The sequence below is a fragment of the Mesoplodon mirus genome (genome assembly GCF_964341445.2).
Source record: "Mesoplodon mirus genome assembly, chromosome: X".
NCBI lineage: Eukaryota > Metazoa > Chordata > Mammalia > Artiodactyla > Ziphiidae > Mesoplodon > Mesoplodon mirus.
In genome coordinates this window covers 136909533-136930837 of record NC_138981.1, presented here as the reverse complement: position 1 = coordinate 136930837, position 21305 = coordinate 136909533, and the positions used below count along the sequence as shown (strand labels likewise).

Sequence of the window (21305 nt, the reverse complement as noted above, 5' to 3'; positions counted from 1 at the left end):
AATCATACAATCATAACTTAATGTAGAAAAAGCATTTGACGAAATCCAATATCCATTCATGATTTAAAAAAAGAACTCAGCTAACTAGGACTAAAGGATCTGTTTCAATTCTTCACTTTTTCCTTTAAGTATTTGGATCATATCTTGTCTTCTTTTATCACTAGTTATTTTTTACTAAGTGAAAAATATTGTTTATTAAGAAAATTTAAGATACCATGATATTGTGAAGCTCTGGTTAATGATGTATTCCACTATAGTTTTGTTTCTGGCAGACAGCTAGGCTAGGAGCAGATTAGCTTAATCCAGTTCAGGACTGAGATGATTTTAAACTGAAATTCTGTCCTTTTTAGGGTTAATCTAGTTTTGGTTAGCCCTTACTCTTAGGATGTAGCCCTTCAGGATCCCAACTCAAAACTTGGGGGTTAAGAAGGTGTCACCAAGGCTCCTCTTTAGTGGGTCCTGAATCTACACAACATCTCACCCTCTCAGCTATGGCTTTCAGAATTGGCACTTTCCCCTCCAGGGAAAAATCAGAGCCAAATGCCAGGCTCAGCTCTCTGGGCTTCCCTTCTTTTTCAGATCTTGGCCGTGTAAATTCTCCCTGCCTTTAGCTCTCTGATTATCTTAATACTTTTCTAGCTTTTCTAGTTGCTCTCAGCTGGAGAATTGAATTGAAACAACCGAGTCTGCTGTCTCTGAAGGCAAAATTTTATTTCTACATTTTAGAATATATTGACATTTTATTTGTGGGCCAACATATGTTCAATTTTTGTGAATGTGCAGTGGTACTTACAGGCTGCATTACATAGTACAGAATATGATATATATCAATAAGATACTGTGATTGTATTATTGTTCCCAACCATTTGCTGCCACCCATGTAAAAAGACTACACAATTCCTGCCCACTGCCACATGACTTGCAGTGTCATCCTGTGGATGGAGTATAACTCCTCATCTCAATGACATAAGGCTTGGCCATGTGACTTACTTTGGCCAGAAGAATATGAATAGAAGTGATCTGAGCCACAAGAAGCAGAAGCTTTGAGCCATCACTGGCTATGCCATTGCTCTTTTCCCTCTGCCACAATGCTGATATATCCTGGAGAGGGGCTCCTCTTTCAGTTTGGATCTCAGAATAAAGAAAACCAATGGTTGAGAGCCAAAGGTGACACTAACCAACATGTGATGTGATCACGAAATAAACATTTGCTGTTGCAAACCACTGAACCTTGGAAGTTGCTGTTATACCACAGCATAACCTAATAAAAGATGATACATATAGATAGACTTTATCATATTCTTTAGGTCTTCTATATATTTGCTTATCTTTTGTCCACTTGCTCTCCTATGTGCTGAGAGAGATAGATTTCCTTACTACAAATGTGTTTCTATTTCTCCTTGCACTTTCTGTACTTTTTTCTGCATGAACTTTTTTTAAAATAAATGTATTTATTTATTTTATTTTGGCTGTGTTGGGTCTTCGTTGCTGCACGCGGGCTTTCTCTAGATGCAGCGAGCAGGGGCTACTCTTCATTGCAGTGTGCAGGCTTCTCATTGCAGTGGCTACTCTTGTTGTGGAACACAGGCTCTAGGTGTGTAGGCTTCAGTAATTGTGGCTCGTGGGCTCTAGAGCACAGGCTCAGTAGTTGTGGCCCACGGGCTTAGTGGCTCCGCGGCATGTGGGATCTTCCCGGACCAGGGATCGAACGCATGTCCCCTGCATTGGCGTTAAGTGGATTCTTAACCACTGCACCACCAGGGAAGCCCTCTGCATGAACTTTGATCCTCTATTATTTGGTTCACAGTTTTTCTGGACTATTAGATCATTGTGGATAATATCCCTTCCTTTGTTTCTTGATTCAACCTTCTCTGAGAACAAGATTGTGATCCCAGCTCTCTTTTACTTGGACTTCACCTTTGCCTGAGATAGAGTACTCTTACTGACCAGGACTGAGTCATGCAATATCACTCCTAAGGCTGAAGCACTTGGGGACCATTCATCACTCTGAACCAAGTAGAATAGATAGGGATACTATATAACAATTGTGATACTCATAATAGTAGTAATGCCTATTGAATGCTTAGTATGCTTCAAGCGCTCTTGCAAGCACTTAATATATTAAGTGAGTGTGTTGTATTATTTGAATAATGTATTATTTCTCATGGAAATGCTATGAGGGAGGTACTGTTACTAGCCTCACTTTAAAGATGGAGAAACTGAAGCACAGAGTGGTTAAGTAACTTGCCCAAGGCTATACATTTAACAGGTGGTAGACTGAAGAGGAGGTGCTGTTGGCCCAACAAGCATGTATTCACTACGGTTAGTAAAACTGTGTTAATGCAAATTCTGCTGTAGCTGTGAGGAAGAGGACCCAGGGTTCTGACTCCTAGCAAGATAAAGTTTCAGAACTCTGCTATGGAACTGGGACAATTTATCAAGATTTGCCTCCAAGGGACTTCCCTGGTGGTCCATTGGTTAAGACTCCACACTCCCAATGCATGGGTTCAGTCCCTGGTCAAGGAACTAAGATCCTGCATGCCACACGGTGTGGCCAAAAATAAAAATAAATTTTAAAAATACCCACAAAAAAAAAATCTTTGGGACTTCCCTGGCGGTCCAGTGGCTAAGACTCCACACTCCCAATGCAGGGGGCGCAGGTTCCATCCCTGGTCTGGGAACTAAGATCCCGTATACCGCAGCCAAAAAAAAAATCCTGTATAAAAGTTACTTCAAGATCAACCAACCCCCTTGGTTCCTGAGAAATCTGCACTGACTAACTTGATTTTCCAAGCGCCCTGAGAGTGAGACAGAAATCCCCTGACCAGCAGGCTCCCATCACTGTATAGCTCTCTTCCACAGAGGGATGAACCACCGATCACTTGAGGATTTAGGTACAGTGAGTTACTGTCTCTCCTCACTCCCACTATGAACTTCCAACTTCAGAGTGAACTGACAAGAGAAATATTTTGGTTCCGCAAATTTAAAGGAAAGAAGTCATGGGTTTGAGTGATGGATGACCTCCCCCGTAATAACTGCTAATGTTATTATTGGTATCATGATTATTATACGGCTCATTCCATGTTGTGCTGAGGGGTTAATGATCCCCACTCCTATTGAGCCCCAGGGTCGGTACTACAAAGCTGTGCCCGTCGCCTTCAGAGGCACAGAGGTGGAGAGAGCTTGCTTACCTCTCGTCCTCCTTCTCCCCATCCCCCTTCTTCTCCCCTTCGCCCTCCTTCTGCACCCTCCCACCTGCAGGGTGTGGCCTTCGAACAGCTGCCAGTTCCCCAGGGCAGTAATTCAGGCCCTGATGGACCACTCATGTGTGATTTCCTGTTTTCCCTGGAGGTGGATTAGGCATGTGATACCATCCATTACAGGCCAGGCTCTTTTCATAACGTAATGCTCTGGTCAAGTGTTTGGGATTATGATGACAAAAAGCTGTCTGTCCCTGGGTCCTCCAACATTCCCACCAGGCCCTTGAAACTGCCAGCACGTCGAATGGGCCCTTAGGAAGGAAGTGTTCCTTCATTCCTTCCAATTCCCAGATGGGGACATAGAAGCTCAGGGAGGTTAAGTGACTTATCCAAGTTCACACAGATAGACAGATGAAGAGAAAGTCTTCAGATTTTCTGACTCCAAGACTAGTGCTCTTGGCCCTACACCAAGCTAAGTTCCACAGAGTGATGCCAAGCCACAGTGACTGGGGCTGAGGGAGGAGCACAGGCCTGGTGTCTAGGTCCGTTGGGCTAGACCTAGGTTCAACACCAAGGTCACATGGTCTTCCCTTTGTACACATCTATGTCCTAATCTCCTCTTCTTTTTTTTTTTTTTGGTACACGGGGCTCTCACTGTCGTGGCCTCTCCCGTTGTGGAGCACAGGCTCCGGACATTCAGGCTCAGTGGCCATGGCTCACGGACCCAGCCACTCCGCAGCACGTGGGATCTTCCCGGACAGGGGCACGAACCCGTGTCCCCTGCATTGGCAGGCGGACTCTCAAACACTGTGCCACCAGGGAAGCCCTAATCTCCTCTTCTTAAAAGGACACCAGTCAGATTTGATGAAAGCCCACTCTAACAGCCTCGTTTTACCTTAATTGCTTCTTTCAAGACCTTATCTCCAAATACAGTCACATTTTGAGGTACTAGGTATTAAGACTTCAATGTATGATGTTTGAGGGATACAACTCAGTCTGATTCCATCCTGCAACTCCTGGCTGTCAGCCTCAGGCAGCTCCCAGACCTCAACATTGCCCCCTGTGAAGACAGTTGGTCAAGGTCTCTAAGGATCTGTTCAACCCTGGTATCCTCAATGTCATAAACCCTCTCATCAGAGGTCTATGGCTGGGCAAATTTCCAAGGGACCCTTGTATGCTGGAGTAGAGGCTGACTCTTAGGAGAGCATCTGGGCAGGAAGGATTAAGGACCGTGTATCAGGGCCCATAAATTCCACAGCACCAGGGCAGGACAGAGAGGTGGGCCAGGAAGATAGGAGAAGTACTCAACTGTCCGATATGAGTCAGCGTAGTGAAGTGGTGGCCTTGCCCTTGGGCTGTATCAACAGAGGCAAGGCATTCGGAACAAGGGAGGTGAATCCAGTGGTTAGGAGCTCATTCTTCAGAGTCAGATACATCTGCACTGGAACCCCCACTTAGCTGCCTAGTAGCATGGACCTTGGACAGGCTACTCAATCTCTGGGTCTCTTCTATAAAGTGAAATTAATTGTAATACTTAACTCACAGGTTTTGTGTGACGACTAAATGAGACCATTACAAAGTGCTTAGCAGAGTGCCTGGCTTAACGTGAGTCCTCCGTGCTAGACAATGCAGTGGATGCTGTGGTGCATCCCCCAAATCTCCCTTCAGGGCTAAAGCACTTATTTCCCCAGCTGCTGGGCATGTGGATTCTCGAGTGTCAGTTTCCCTGAGTGTCAGCTTCTGTGGGAATGGCCCACACCTGATGAGAGCAGCCTGGCCCCAGGTCACATCCCCTCTGAAGGGCAGCCCCATCCAGTGACTGGTGGATGTACGGGGGAGGGGAACAACAGCCCAGTCCCCTCTCCATAATGCAGGATGATGCTAAAGGGTCATCCCAGCTCCAAAGTTCCCCATCAGGTTGGCTGAGTGTCCTTGTTCTCTCTTCCCAGTGCTGCTTCCTGCCCTTCCCTTGCCCAAATATCGATCCTGAGGGCACACTAGGCTCCACCCCAAAGCCTGTGTCCCAGGGAACCCAACTAACAAGAGTGACAATAACGACCCTTACGGTTGCACTGCAAGAGGAGCATTCCCATGGTGCAATGGGGGGAACCCCTCTGTGATCTCATTCCCTGTAGCTCCACCTCACTCACTCCACTCCAGGCCCACAGGCCTCCTTGTGTTCCTCATACACACCGAGCATGCCTCTCCTCAGGGCCTTTGCACATGCTGTTGCCCCGTGCCTGGGATGCACTTCTCTCATCCACGTGGCACCCTGCCTCTCCTCCTTCACGTTCAAAATTACAGCATCACCTCTACCACTTGGCACCTGCTGGCCTTTCCCATGCTTGATTTTTATCCATAGCACTTACCACCTTCAAATGCACTATGAAATACAATTCTTCATCTTGTATATTGTCAGTATGTCCCAGCTAGAACATCAACTCCACGAAGTCAGGGAATGTTGTCTGTTTTTGTCTCTCTTGTCTGTTTACCCAGCACCTTGATCTGTACCTGGCATATAGAGTTCTCAGTAAATACTTACTGAATGAAAGGATGGATGAATGATTAATTAACCCATAGGGGAATGAGGGCAAACAGGGGTAGGGGCCCTGAAAGATTTCCTGAAGGAAGTGCCAGCTAAGCTGAGTGTGACCTTAGGGGTTTTTTTCCCTGAAGTGTCTCCAGGCATTTGACTTGTGAGTTTTCCATCTTAGACTTTTGAGTAGTTTAAGGCTAGAAGGTTTTTTTCATTTAATTTCTTTTACAGCCCCACAGAAAAAACATTTTTTTCATTTTTTCACAAGTGTGAGCACTTGGGGAATGTGGGTGGAGGCGGGGCCCCACACATATACGGAAAAGGCACTCTCTAAACAGGTTTTACAGTCAACAGAAATCTTTGCCTTGAACATTTTTCAAGGCACACAAGGCCTTCGTGTGATGGGTAGAATTCAAGCGTAGTGTCCTTCCTATCTGAGTTGTCCCCATGTGAGAAACGTTTAGGAAACCCACTGAATATATTTTCAGTAAAATCTTTGCAGTAGCCTGGGAGACAGGATGGTATGTTCTGGCTAGTACAAACCTCTTGCAAGCCTCACAGGCACCTTGAGGCTCGTTAATTGTCAGAGATCTTGTGAGTCTGAGGAATGTGGGTGTAACTGACCTCTAGTTGGGAACGTGTTCCGTGGCCTTTATAACGAACTCATTAAATGAAAGTAAGTTCCTTAAGAACTTGTTGCCCACATACCTTCCAATGAGGTAGTTCTCAAAGGGTGAGGGGGTTGGGAGAAGCCCTCTTGCGAGGAGGAGGGTCTCCAAATGATCTGGTGACATTTTTCAATGTGAATACCCTCACTCACCACAGCCAGAGATTCAGACCCTTGCATGGTGGATCACAAAGCACATTTATATCTGCATCGCTAACGCTAGTGCCAATCAGGCACAAGTTCTGAGCTTCAGTCTCCACCCATCACTGACTCAGAGTCCAGCACTGGGCAGGAGAGTGACAGAGATCAGCCTGCCTGCTGTCTACACACTCACGGGAGGACCTTAGACAAGCTTAACATCTGTGAGCCGCAGTCTCCTATTCTGTAAAATGGGGCTAATAATCCCCGCACCGAGTGTCTCTGAATATTTTCTCTTTTTTTAATATTTTAAAATATTTTAAAATTTATTTAAAATGTATTTAAATTTTTTAATTTATTTATTTTTGGCTGCGTTGGGTCTTCGTTGCTGAGCGCAGGCTTTCTCTAGTTGCGGTGAGCGGGAGCTACTCTTTGCTGCGGTGCGTGGGCTTCTCATTGCGGTGGCTACTCTTGTTGTGGAGCACGGGCTCTAGGCATGCGGGCTTCAGTAGTTGTGGCACGTGGGCTCAGTAGCTGTGGCTCGTGGGCTCTAGAGCGCAGGCTCAGTAGTTGTGGTGCACGGGCTTAGTTGCTCCGTGGCATGTGGGATCCTCCCGGACCAGGGCTCGAACCCATGTCCCCATGTTCTTTCCAGAACCTTCTGAATAGGGCAGAGATGAGACATCAAGAGGAACTTGCAGAAGCAGAAAGCTGTCTCTGAATATTTTCTACATGCAGGAGGGGTGGCTATTTGCCACAGAGCCACCTGAAAACAACCTCATCTCTGTGTGCGAGGATGTGCGCATGCACGTGCGCACACCAAATGGAGTCACACAGACTGCACTTCTATCCAGCTGAGACTGATTCTCAGCACTGTGTTTCTCCACTGAGCTATCACATACAAGGGTCCCGACAGGTACCCTTCCTTCTATATAGCGCCATCTCTGGTCAACCTCACACATCTCACCCCTGTGTTGGCACCATCTTCAGGGCCACAGAACTTGCCCGCAAGGGGGAATGGGTATTACTGATAAAATCAATCAGTACTCCAAAGGGCCAGCTGCTCTTCTCAGACAGACACTGTCCTTTGATAAATTCCAGTGTGATGCTTCTGTATATGTATTCAGTTCTACTCTGACATCTAGATGATTCTCAGTTTTCTGTGTCTGACCTGCTAGGAGTAGCCATTTTGAACTTGAATTCAATTTAGGTTTTCCAGGGTGTCCCTCACTTTCCCATGTTGTTGTACAGGGCCAGCAAATCCTCAGAAACTGAGTTCAAGTGCATCCACTCATTCATCTGTTTAACCATTCTTTCGTTCATTCAGCAAACAGGTGCTAAGGACCTGCTACGTGACAAGCACTGTGCTAGGCTGTGGGACACAATGATGGACAAAACAGGTAGAGTTTCCACCCTTATGGAGCTTATAGTCTAGAGGGGAAACCAAAAATTAACAAGGAAATAGTTATTCAAAACCCATGACAATTGTCATGAAGGAAATGAATGGGGTGCCATGACAGAGGATGGAAGGAAAGGGTAATCTAGGGAGAGAGGATACTAACAGGCTATGTCTCTAAGGATGAGAAGCTAGACATGAAGAGAGTAGGGGAAGGACATTTCACTCAGAAGGAAAAGTAGGTACAAAGGCCCTGAGGCAGGAAGGTGTGAGGAGAAAAAGGATGACACCCATCCCCCCCAGCAACCAGGAGGTTGTGCTGGCACTCCTGCCCTTCCATAGGCAAGAGGAGTCCCCATTGTCTATCCCGGCACAAGATGGTAAGGGGCTCCCTGCCAGCCCTGCCTCTCTGTACTAGGATGCCAGCACTGGGATGGAAGTGGCTTCCTGGCTAGTCTGGAAAGATGAAATGGAGGAGGAATGGGTGTTTCTGTGGAGATATCTTTGAGAAAGTGCCATCTTCCTTAAAAAAGAAACCCCCAAAACTCCTGGTCATCACTAGAAGACTTCTAGGGGTAAGAGAGGGCAACATAGGCCCAGACACTCACCCTGATCATTTTCCTTCCCATGGATGCCCCTTGCTTATCATCATTGCCACCCCCATGCCAGCCTCTGAAGGACACCACTCTTTTTCTGTTCTCTGAATGCATGTCATTTTCCTCAGCCCTAGGACACAACTGAGACAAGGTTAGGTATCTAAAGAAGGCTCACCTGAGGGCTGAACGGTAAGAAGAAGTTAAGAAACATAGAATCTGTATCCAAAGAGGGACTCTTTTAAGACTGAAAGAAAGCACTATTACTATTTAGGCTGGGCAGCATGTGTAAATTGCCTTGGCCAACCAGGACATATGTTAACCCTCCCAAAGAGAGACACAAGGGAGAGAAAGAAGCAGAAGCCCTCCCAGGCTTCCTAAGGCCTGTTGTTCTCCAAATATTTCCAGTTCATTTTCCAGGCACGTGGTAAAATTGTTTCCCTGATGCCTTGAGATTAGGTGTGAACATGTGACCTGCTTTGGCCAATGGCGTATAAATACAAGTGTGGCATCTCACTTCTGGGCAGAAACATCAACAGCCAGTATACAATAGGCCATGCTTCCTGTTTCCTGCCTTGGGGGTAGTGAAACCATGAGGATAGAACCTTCCTCAGCCTGGGCTCTGAGTGAGGAGGGTATGGAGCTAAACACTCCAACTGACCCATGATCAACAGATTGCATAGTGAGAAATAATTCTTTGTTGAGTTAAGCACTGAGATCTTGGGGTTATTTGTTAGTTCAGCATCACCTAACTCAACCTGACTGACTCTCCTCCCAAGTTCCAGTTCTAGATCTGAGGAGCCACCCTTCCCCCAGACCTCTGCCTCACAGGCCTGGGCCCTGGGTTGCCCTGGAGCTACCTTCCCCAAATAATGGTAGTGGCCTTCTCAACTAGCTATCCCAGGCCCAAATGAGAACCCAGAGCAAAGCCAGTCTGAAGGATGGAGTCAGAAGCTTGTCAAGGTAAGAGCTTGGCAGTGGAATGAAGGACTAAGATGAGTGTTATGTGTTGAATTGTATCCCCTAAAATTCATAGGAAGTCCTAACCACAAAAGTGTGACCTTATTTGGAAATAGAGTCAATGTATCAATAGATGTCATTAGTTAAAATGAGGTCACTAGAGGACTTCCCTGGTGGTGCAGTGGTTAAGAATTTGCCTGCCAGTGCAGGGGACACGGATTCGAGCCCTGGTCCGGGAAGATCCCACATGCTGTGGAGCAACTAAGCCCGTGAGCCACAACTACTGTAGCCCGTGAGCCACAACTACTGAAGCCCATGCGCCTAGATAGAGCCCATGCTCCTCAACAAGAGAAGCCACCACAATGAGAAGCCCGTGCACCGCAACGAAGAGTAGCCCCCACTCGCCGCAACTAGAGAAAGCCCAGGCCCAGCAATGAAGACCCAATGCAGCCAAAAATAAATTAATTAATTTTTAAAAAAAGATAAGTTCATTAGGGTGGACCCTAATTTAATGTGACTGATGTCCTTATAAAGAGGGGAAATTTGGACAGAGAGGCACCCACACAGGGAGAACGCCATGTGAAGATGAAGGCAGACATCAGTGATGATTCTACAGGCAAAGAAATGACAAAGCTTTCCAACAAACAACCAGAAGCTAGGAGAGAGGCATGGAACAGATTCTCCATTACAGCCCTCAGAAGGAACTATCCCTGCCAAAACACTGACCTTAGATTTTTAGTCATCAGAACATTAGGACAATAAATTTCACTTGTTTAAGCTGTCCAGTTTGTGGTAATTTCCTACAGTGGTCTCAGGAAACTAGCATAATGAGAAGCAATGTTGGAACTAGCAACAGAGCTAACAGGCAAATTTTGTAACCCTTCCTGCAAGTCTCAGAGCATCTCCAAGCTCCCTTGACACATATACAGGTATGATACAGACCTAGATACAGGGACAGATAAAGACACGGATACAGGTATAGGTAGACAAACAGATTCGGGTACGTATAGAAATGTAGATACAGGTACACAGAGAGAGAGAGAGAGATACAGGTACAGATAGACATCCAGATACAGGAACACACAGAGAGACAGACATGGGTACAGATATAAATGCAGATATAGATAGGATAGAGGTAGAGACACACAAAAGAAGTGCAAAAGCAGCACAAACACAGGAACTAATAGAGGTAAAGATAAAGAAATAGATACAGATAGAGACACAGATACAGGTAGATATCGAGACACACATAGAAATACTGATAGCAAACCAGATAAAGGTTCAGAGACAGCCAAAGGTATAGATACATACAGAAACCCAGGTACAGGTAGAGATACATACCAAGAAAGCATTATAGGGTACAGTACAGACAAAGATACATTTACAGATAGAGGGACAGATGAAGATACTGGTACAAGCTGATAGAGACACAGACACAGGTAAAGAGATAGACCCATATACAGATCCAGGTAAAGACACTGATATATAGGTACCTACAGAGACCCAGATACAGGAACAGATAGAAACATAGATACAGGGACAGATAGAGACATAGTTACAGATACAATTACAGACGCAGATGCAAGTACAGATAGAGACACGATTACTGGTAGAGACAGAGAGACACATACAGGTACTTACAGTGACAAAAATACAGGTACAGATATAGGTAGTTACAGAGACACAGACACAAGTACAGTTAGAGACACATATACAGATACAGTTACAGGTAGAAGCCCTGATACAGGTACAACCAGAGAACCAGATACAGGTATGATATACAAACAGATATACATACAGATAGAGACACAGATGGATCTACAAGGTAGAAACCCAGATCCAGGCACAGGTAAAGACATCGATTCATGTACAGATAGAGACCAAGTACTAGTTAAAGACAGAGACACAGTTTGAGGTGCAGAGAGAGACACAGATTCAATGTCATATAGAAACCCAGACACAGATACAGGGATATATAGAGACAGAGATACAGATGCAGATAGAAACGCTGACAGTTATATGTAGAGAGACTCACAAAGAAATACAAATAGAGACACAGATACAAGTTTTTATAGAAACTCAGATAAAGGTACAGATAGTGAAACAGATATAGGTATAAATAAAGAAAAAGATACAGGCACAGAGAGAGACACAGTTACTAGTATAGCCTGAGACACAGAAATAAGAATTTCTAGAGATACAAATGCAGGTACAAATAGAAACACAGATACACATACTTATAGCCACACAGATAAAGGTATAAACAGAGATACAGATAAAGATACAGGGACAGGTAAAGGCACAGATCCAGATAGTGAAATAGATGCAGGTACAGATAGAGACACAGATAAAGTATAGATATACTTCTGCCCCATCATTGATATCAGGACCCAAGGTGATGGGTTTTAGAATTTTTTTTTTTTTTTTTTTTTTGCGGTACGCGGGCCTCTCACTGCTGTGGCCTCTCCCGTTGCGGAGCACAGGCTCCGGACGCGCAGGCCCAGCGGCCATGGCTCACGGGCCCAGCCGCTCCACGGCATGTGGGATCCTCCCGGACCGGGGCACGAACCTGTGTCCCCTGCATCGGCAGGCAGACTCTCAACCACTGCGCCACCAGGGAAGCCCTAGAATTCTTTGCTTGCGACGTTTTCTCTAAAGAACTTCTTACTGGTAATGAGAATTATAAAGATAATTGTCTTTCCCTTTTCAGCTGGGCAGCCTGACAGCCTCTGATAACCCTGTCAACTGTAGCCCAGATGTTCTGCATATTCATACATTTCTTCACTTCGTTTTGATTTTCTACTGCTTTCTGTTTTCCCTAGGCTTGCTTCTCTATTTCTATTTTATTAAATTGTGCATATTCTAAGCTATCTCAAATTCATTGTCGAATGAAGTCGGGTGTCAATCAATGACACGGAGGCAGCTGTATAATATAGTGGTTCAAACAGACCAGGGTCAAACCCCAGCTTTGCCACTTCCCAGTATGACACTTTGGGTGTTCATGTTCCCCTGCTAGGTCTCAGTTTCTCCATCTGTAAAATGTAGATGGTAATATCTCAGTCACAGGGTTGTTTGGATAATTAAAGGAAATAGCATATATACATCACAACACCCAGCTCCATGCCTGGAATGTACCATCCGATCAATAAGGATTTGTACTTTCTTAGAGATGGGTATTTCACTTAGAGGAAACTACTGCTGCCCAAAGTAAAGAGAGAGGATTCCCACAGGGAAAAGTTTGAGCCGATTTGGGATTCCCAGTGTCGACAAAAAAAAATATTCACAACCTAAAAGTTGAGAGTTATATGTTTTATTCAGCGCGAATTTTTAGGACTTCAGCCCCCGGAGGCAGCATCTCAAGTAACCCTGAGAGGACTGTCACGAGGAGGTGAGGGGGAGAACCAGGATATGTAGGAGTTTTGCAACAATGGGCAGGTAGTCAGAACATCGAAACTTTATTGTTAATGAAAGAAAACCAGACATCTCACGTGAATGAGTTTAGCACTTTTCTTCGTATGGGAAGATGCAGGAGTCTGGGCTCATTGAAATCGGTCCTTTGATATGTACCTCAGCTATCTGGAGCAAGTATCCTGTGTTTTCATCTCCTCAAGGCTCACCGTGGGGAGTGGCTGCAGCCTGATGGCTGCTTGATGGCAGGTATTCTTTGCTTCCTGAGTTCTCTCAGGGCTCAACGCTGGAGGGCTGCAATCGCTCACATCCTTTGTTTACCGATATAGCAGGCAGTGTTCCATGTATCACCAGTTAAGATGGATTTTCTGTTGGTCACTGCCACATACATAGGATGCGTGCTTCTGGGCGTAGTGTAAGGCTGTGGTCGCACAGGCAGAGGATGCTGACCTTTGCGAGGCATGGAGGGAGCTCCTGCTGGGGAGGGTCCCGCATCCTGCTGGGACGGCGCCAGATGACCTCCAAGGCTCCCTCCAGAGCTAAGACACCACCGCCCCACCCGCCCCGGCCACCGCCCCTGGAGATGCTCCAGTTCAAAGGGAGAGGCAGCCACCTGGTGGTAGGTCATGGGTAAGAGCCCCTGTGGAGGACTGAGGCCCACGGTGCTGTGGAGAGCAAAAGGCAACAATTAACGAGGCTCCAGGCAAGCGGACGCAAAGCGCGAGCCCAGCTCCAGCCAGCCACCCAACAGAGAAGCCTCTGCCCTTGGCCTCAGCCTCCTTTCGCCTTACCCAGAGCCTGTGTGAACTTGCTGTCAGTCACAGGGCGAAAGACCGATTCCCAGGCTGGTGGGCGACCTGGCTCCAGGCCCCAGCTATGCCCATCCCCCTTCTCAGCTTGCTTTCCTCGTCCAGTCATCACTGTTCACGTGTTTAATGTTTTTTTCTTAATATTACCATAAGAATTACATGTGCGATGTACAAGACTGAGAAAATACAGATGAGCGAAAAGAAAACAGTGCCCATTACCCACCACCCAAACACGGCCATAGGCAACAGGGCCTTGCAGCCTTGATTCTATCAATATGTATTAGTTGATCACAGGAAAGTGTTGTTTTGGTAGGTCAGAAATGGTTGGGGCTTCCCTGGTGGCGCAGTGGTTGAGAGTCCGCCTGCCAATGCAGGGGACACGGGTTCGTGCCCCGGTTCGGGAAGATCCCACATGCCGTGGAGCAGCTGGGCCCGTGAGCCATGGCCGCTGAGCCTGCGCATCTGGAGCCTGTGCTCCACAGCGGGAGAGGCCACAGCAGTGAGAGGCCCGCGTACCACAAAAAAAAAAAAAAAAAAAGGTTGAATATCAACAGTTGCATGTGGCTTATCCTAAGTATACATTTAGCTATAAATACATACATATTTTTCAAAATGGGATTATATTATAAATACATACTTATTTTTTATAACATTTCATTACTTGAAATATACAGTGAACACAGTTCCACGTTAATACGCAGTGTATATCAGCATGTTTAAGGACATCTTAGTATTTCAATGTATAGGTATATGATAAGTTCTTTAACTGTTTGCCTATTTTCAGTCATTTACCATTTCAGCTACCTACGGGTACTAATGAATCACCACAAACATCAATGCCTTAAAATAACAGTAATGTGTTATTTCTTGTGACTTTGCTGGGAGGCTGGCGATCCTTCTGCTGGGCTCTCCTGGGCTCACTTATGCCCCCAACACCTTGACTGGGGCTCGGAGGCCCCAGATGTTCTCAGACTTGCTGACTCACTAGAAAGACTCACAGGACTCAGGAAAGCTGTTATGGTTATGGTTATGGTTTATTATGGTGAAAGGATGTTGATCAAAATCAGCAAAGGCAAAAGGCACACGGGACAAAGTCCAACAGAAACAAGTCACAAGCTTCCAAGTATCTCCTGTCAGTGCAGTCTCCTGGGGACATGCTGAATTCCCCCAGCAGTGATGTGTGACAACACATGCGAAGTATTGTCAACCAGGAAAGCTCACCAAACCTTAGTGTTCTGGGTCTTTATTGCAGCACCCATGTGACTGACCTTGGCTACTCAGACCCTAGCTCCCCAGAGGTCAAATTCATACAGCAGAGTCCAAAGCCTCAGGCATACATAAACGCCCTCAGGCAGGATAGGCCAGGGGCTCAGAGCTGTCTCCCAGGAACCATGAGAGGGCTAGCCCTTTCTTTGGAGTATGCAGCTTTGGAGCATCCCGAGCCTACTGGGTTCCCCCTTTACTGCACAACTCTAATCTTCCGGTACTGGAGGATACCACGGTGGTCTGAGGATTCCAAGGGTGAAAATGGAAACTGCAAGGCTTCTTAAGACCTAGCCTTGGAAGTCACGCAGTACCACTTCTGGTGTACTGTATTGTCCGGAGCAAGTCACAAGTCTAGCCCAGAGCCAAATGGGTGGGAAAATCCACTCTTCCTCTTGATGGAAGGAGTAGTGGGGTTACATTGCAAAGGAGGATGGACACGGGGAGGTGTAGTTCACAGAGGGCATTATTATAACCACATACTAAGTAAAAATTCTTCTACATTTTTTACCATTATAAGCAAGGCCATGGCAATCAACCTTATTCGATAATTTTTCGTTGATGATGCGTTTTCTTTTTTTAAATGTACTGTGAAGTATTCCATACATACGATAAGTATGAAAATAACATAAAAAGCAGTAGGGGTACCAGGTTTAAGAATGTGTAGTCTTAAACCTGTGTAGACTTCTCCTTTGCAATCGTAGGTTTTACATCTGTAGGACATCGGGCACATGCGTCCACTTCCAAATGGGGTGTCAGTTTCTGCCACTTAAATATATTTAATATGTAATTTGGGAATTTGGGGATTCTACAATAAAGGAATACAAATGAAAAATCTGTCCGTTTTCTGAAATTTTTAACTTAGATAAGTAGTTGGAAGAGAAATTAGAATGAAAATGTTTTTTACCTTAATACAAATATGCTTGTGAATGGGCTATATATATATTTTTGAATGGGCTATATTTTTAAAGTACTCTAGAAGTTTGCTTTCAATAAAAATTTGAATTATTCAAAAAATTTTAAAAGAATAATATGATGGTATGTACTTACGTTTTTGATGTATCTGAGTTGTTCTTAGGGTACCCCAAGAGTAAAGCATGTGCACTTTTCAAATATGTTATACATGTTGCTAAATTCTTTTCATAACTTTTTTCCAGTTTCAAATGTGGGATTAGTCTTTTATCTCTGGCTATTAGTGGCTCTTTTTAGATAAAGGGTATTAACTGGTTATCTGTTCATTCAGGGCTTAAAAAGTATGTCAACATGCACGGTCTGATTTTATCTTCATAAGGCTCCTGCAAGGAAGGTATGATAGGGTGGTTCTTAACTCCATTGTATAGATGAGGAAACTGAGGCTCAGAAAAGTGTGTGCCTGTTGTGACACAGTGAGCTCCTGGAGTGGCTGAGGGTGGAATCCGGGCTTCTGTCTCCCAGGCCAGGGCACTTTCTCAAGACCCTGGGGTTCTTCAGCACTGACATTCCAGAAGGAAAGATGACCTCCATGGGACTTTGACCTGAAGCTTGAATCTTAGCCCCAGTAGCCCACTCCTCTAAGGAGACCGTGAACAACACCACTGGCGGACTGGGGACTCGTGTCCCAACAGACACAAGGCTTTCCACTCCCAGTGGCCACAGTGAGACTGCAGGTTTGAGGAAACAAGTGAACTGGCTAAAGGTCAAAGCTTGTAAAACTGAAAAAGAAAAGACCTATTATTCCCTCCCTCCCCCTGGAAGTTAAGCTCCGCTGGGGCTAAGCATACTTTGCACCTGGTTTGCAGAGGTCAGAGGGTTTGGAGGAGAAATCCATTTATCTTTACTTTTCTCAAGTGACTGTGGTTAACCTGTCACCAGGACAGAAGACCTTGCTCTACCAGATCAGGGCACCCGCTAGTGCAGGTCAAATCCAGCTTTCGGCGGCTGCCCCGTTTGTCCATCAACACGAAGCTCTGGCTTCGTTTCTAGGCTGAGAGGCAACCAGCAGGCGCGTGCCCTTCCCCCTCCAGACAGCCCTGCTGCGTGCTCCCTTGCTGGAGAAGAGGGTAAAGGGAAGAATGTTCTTCTAATTCTTCCATCATGTGCACATCAGAAAGAGTTCTGCCCTGTCCACAGCTCCACCACCTGCATTCTGTGAGACCTCAGACAGTTCCCCACCTTCTCAGCCCCTCGGTCTCCCCCTCTGAATGATAACGGTTTGAACTTGATGCCCTCGCAGGGTCCTGCCAGCCCTGGCTTCCTGGAACTCTCTGTTTGCTAAGCTGGGATGCTTGAGTACCTGATTCTGGCAAAGCCACCATTCCCTCTGTAGGAAAGTCCTGGGCAACAAGGGGACCCAGTAAGATTTCAGGGGGTTGGTGGCAGCAGCAGAAACTGACCCAGACAAACCAAAGGTCCCAGCGTGGGGCTGACCTGCTGAGAGAACCCTGCCTTCCATGGACATGGCAGGGGTGTGTACTGGAAGGAAAAAGGAGCCTTGGACTGCATGATGTGGGATGATTCACTTAACCGCTCTGGGTCTCGATTTCCTCATCAGGGAAGATGGAGTTAACAGTCCCTGCCAGTAAGTACATGAAAAGAAGTTCAATATCATTAGTCATTAGGGAAATGCAAAACAAAACCACAAAGAGGGACTTCCCTGGTGGTCCAGTGGTTAAGACTCCGTGCTTCCAAAGGCAGGGGGCACAGGTTCCATCCCTGGTGGGGGAACTTAAGATCCCACATGCGGAGTGGCGTGGCCAAAAAAAAAAAAATTGTTTATAAAACCACAAAGTGATGCCACTTCCCACCTACTAGGATGAATTGGAACTCTCATACACTGCTGATGGGGACGTAAAATGGTGCAGCGTCTGGGGAAAACAGTTTGGTGGTTCCTCAGCAAGTTAAACATAGAATCACCATATGACTCAGCAATTCACTCCTAGGTATATACCCAAGAGAATTGAAAACATATATCTGCACAAAAACTTGTATACAAATATTCATAGTAGTGTTATTGATAATAGCCAAAAAGTGGAAACAGCCCAAATATCCACCAACTGATGAGTGGATAAACATGATGTGGTCTATCTATACAGTCATAAAAAGGAATGAAGTGCTGATACTCATTACAACGTGGATGAACCCTGAAAACTAAGTGAAAGAAGCCAGACAGGAAGACCACATACTACACGATTCAATTTGTATGAAATGTCCAGAATAGGCCTGTAGAGACAGAAAGTTGATTAGTGGTTGTCAGGGGCTGGTATGGATGGGGAATGATAGCTAAAAGGTCCAGGGTTTATTTTTGAGATGATGTAGATATTCCAAAATTGACTATGGTGATGGCTGCTAACACTGTACGTATACTAAAAACCACTGAATTATTAAATTTAAATAAATGAATTGTGTAGTATGTGAATTATATCTCAATAAAGCTCTTTACTAAATAGAGTCTTTTCCAAGTCTTTCGGATAGGATTGGTGTGAAGATCCAATGAGATCTTTTTTCCCTGTCCAGGCCAAGCCATTCTTTTTTGGTTTACTCTTTTATCGCGAAATATAACACATGTACAAAGAAGCAAATAAAGCTTAAATATACAACCTAACAATCTATGGTCAAGCAAATGCCTGTGCAATTATCACCCTAGTCCAGAAATAGAAATTTGGAAGTATCCAGAAGTCCTCCCAGATGTCCCCTTGTATTAGTCTGCTCAGGCTGCCATAACAAAGTACTACAGACTGAGAGGCTTAAACAATAGAAATTGATCCCTCCCAGTTCTGGAGGCCAGAAGTCAAAGATCAAGGTGTCAGTGGGGTTGATTTCTTCTGAGAACTCTCTCCTTGGCTTGGAGATGGCCATCTTCTCCCTGTGTCCTCATATGGTCTTCCATCTACATGTCTGTGTCCTCATCTCCTCTTCTCATAAGGACACCAGTCACATTGGGTTAGAGCTCATCCTAAGGACCTCACTTTAACTTAATCACCTCCTAAAGACCCTAGCTCCAACTATGGTCACATTCTGAGGTCCTGGGGCTAAGGACTGCAACATGTGAACTTGGGGGACACAACTCGGCCCCTGACACCCCTCTTGGTAACAATCGTCTTCATCCCCCACCAGGGGTAAACACCATTATGACTTTTAGATTATCCACTACTTGCTTTTCTTTATAATTGAGCCATCTCTGTGTACGTCTCTAAACAACAGGGTTTCATTTTGCCTGCTATGAATATGAATATGAATTTTGAATACAATATGAATTTTGCCTGCTATGAATATGAATACAATATGAATTTTGTATAAGTGGAATCATCTGGCTTCTTTTCCTCAGGCACAATGCCTGTGAGATTCATCCACGTTGCTGAGGGTATCTGAAGTTCATTCATTTCCATTGTGGGAATATACCACGGATTATTGATCCAACATGCTGTAGATGGACATTAGGGTTGTTTCCACTTCGTGCACGTTACAGACTGTGCTGCTGTGAATGCATCTCCCAGCCCTCGCAGGCCTGCCCTTCTGTCAAGTGCACACCTAATTTGTTAAATGAAGCTAAACCATGCTTCAAAGTGGTGGTACCAACATAAAGTCCCATGAGCAGTGCAAGAGTTCCCCTTGTTCCACATCTTCCTCAATACTTAGAATTGTAAGACTTGTCCACTTTAGCCAGTCTGATGAGTATCTGAAGGTACCTCATTGTGATCTAAACATTTCATTTTCGTTATTACTAACAAGATTGAGCACCTTTTCATATGCTTGTTGGCCGATAAATAGCTCCTTTTGTGAAGTAACTGTTCAAATCTTTTGCCCATTTTTCTACAGGGTTGTCTGACTTTTCTGTATTAACTTGTAAGTGTTCTTCGTATATTCTGGAGGCAAGCCTTTTGCAGTTATATGTACTGCAAATATCCTCTCCCCCTCTGTGGCTTGCCTATTCATGCCTTTTGATGCTGATGTCTTTTGATGAACAGAAGTTCTGGGACACATGAAAATTACATTAAATTCAAATTTTAATGCCCATCAATAAAGTTTTATTGGGACACACACACACACACACAAAAAGAAGTTCTGGATTTTATTGTAGTGCAACTGATCAGTCTTCTATGGTTAATGTTTGTTTTGTGAGTGTTGATTACAATGTCTTTCCCTACCTTATTTTATGAAGACATTCTCCCAATGTTACCTTCTAAAATTGTTATTGTTTCACCTTTTAGCCGTAGGTCTACAACCCACCCAGGATTTGCTTTTGTGTGTGGTGCCAGGCAGGGCTTTAATTTCATCTTTTCGTATGGATATCTCATTGTCTTAGCACTGTTTCACATTTGCCCTAGCACAGTGACACATTTGTCACGGGTCAAGTGTCCATGTATGCTCTTGGTGGAGTCTGGACTGTGACTCTTTGTCCTAAGCCCCCAGCTGCTTCTTCTAGGTCAGCAAACCCCAAACATCTCAGGGTAAAAACAGTTCTAAGTGCCAGGCTCACCTCTCTCCAGTCCCTGGTCTCCTGGATCTTGGCTCAGTCATTTTTTACACTCTGTAGTTAGCTCACTGATGCTTTTAAAGTGATGTTTTCAAAGATTTTGTCCAGTTTTTTCAACAGGAGGGTTGGTTCACATTACCTCGTCTTCCATGATCAGAAATGAAAATCCAGAATATGTACATCATTTTTCCTTTAAAAAATGTGTGTAACTTTTTTATTAAGGGATAATGAATATACAGTAAAGTGTATAAAGTCTACTAATCTTAACTGTACATCCAGATACATTTATATATACATACACACACACACACACCCATATATCTATCATTCAGATCAAGACACAGAGTGTTTCTAGCACCCCAAAAGGTTTCTTCTTTCCCTTTCCCAGTGAGTACCCTGCTCCCAGGAATATCCACTGCCACTATCCATTACTTTTGCTTGTTCTGAGCTTCATACAACTGGAATCACTCAATAAGTACTCTTTTTTTCATTCATCATTATGTCTGCAAGATTCACTCATGTTGTTGTATGTACATATATTTCATTACCTTGCATTATTGCACAGTATTCCACTGCATGAGTATTCCACAGTTGATTTTTCCTTTCTACTGTTGCTGAGCATTTGTGTTGTTTCCGGTTTCACCTACTACACATAGTGCCCTAACGAACATCTTGCTCATGGCTTCTGATATGGAGCCATTTCTATTGGTATACACACCTAGAAATGGAATTTCTGCTTTGTAAGATATGCAAATGTGTATACGATTTTTGTATAAGAAGGTCAGTTGCTCTACATCCTCACCAACACCTGGTCGTATCTTTTTTTTTTTTTTTTTGATTTTAGCCACTCTGGTGGGTGTGCAGTAATACTTCATTGTAGGGT

The 21305-nt window shown here is 44.8% G+C and overlaps 1 pseudogene across 1 annotated transcript in view; it reads left to right on the top strand.

Moving 5' to 3' along the window:
* Window positions 1-3360, top strand: part of LOC309796995 (nondiscriminating glutamyl-tRNA synthetase EARS2, mitochondrial-like) — a 28910-nt pseudogene extending 25550 nt beyond the window's left edge. The window contains exon 2 of the transcript in view: window positions 3262-3360. The product of the transcript in view is annotated as a nondiscriminating glutamyl-tRNA synthetase EARS2, mitochondrial-like (transcript). The remainder of the gene's footprint in view (window positions 1-3261) is intronic.
* The last annotated feature ends 17945 nt before the right edge of the window (window positions 3361-21305 follow it).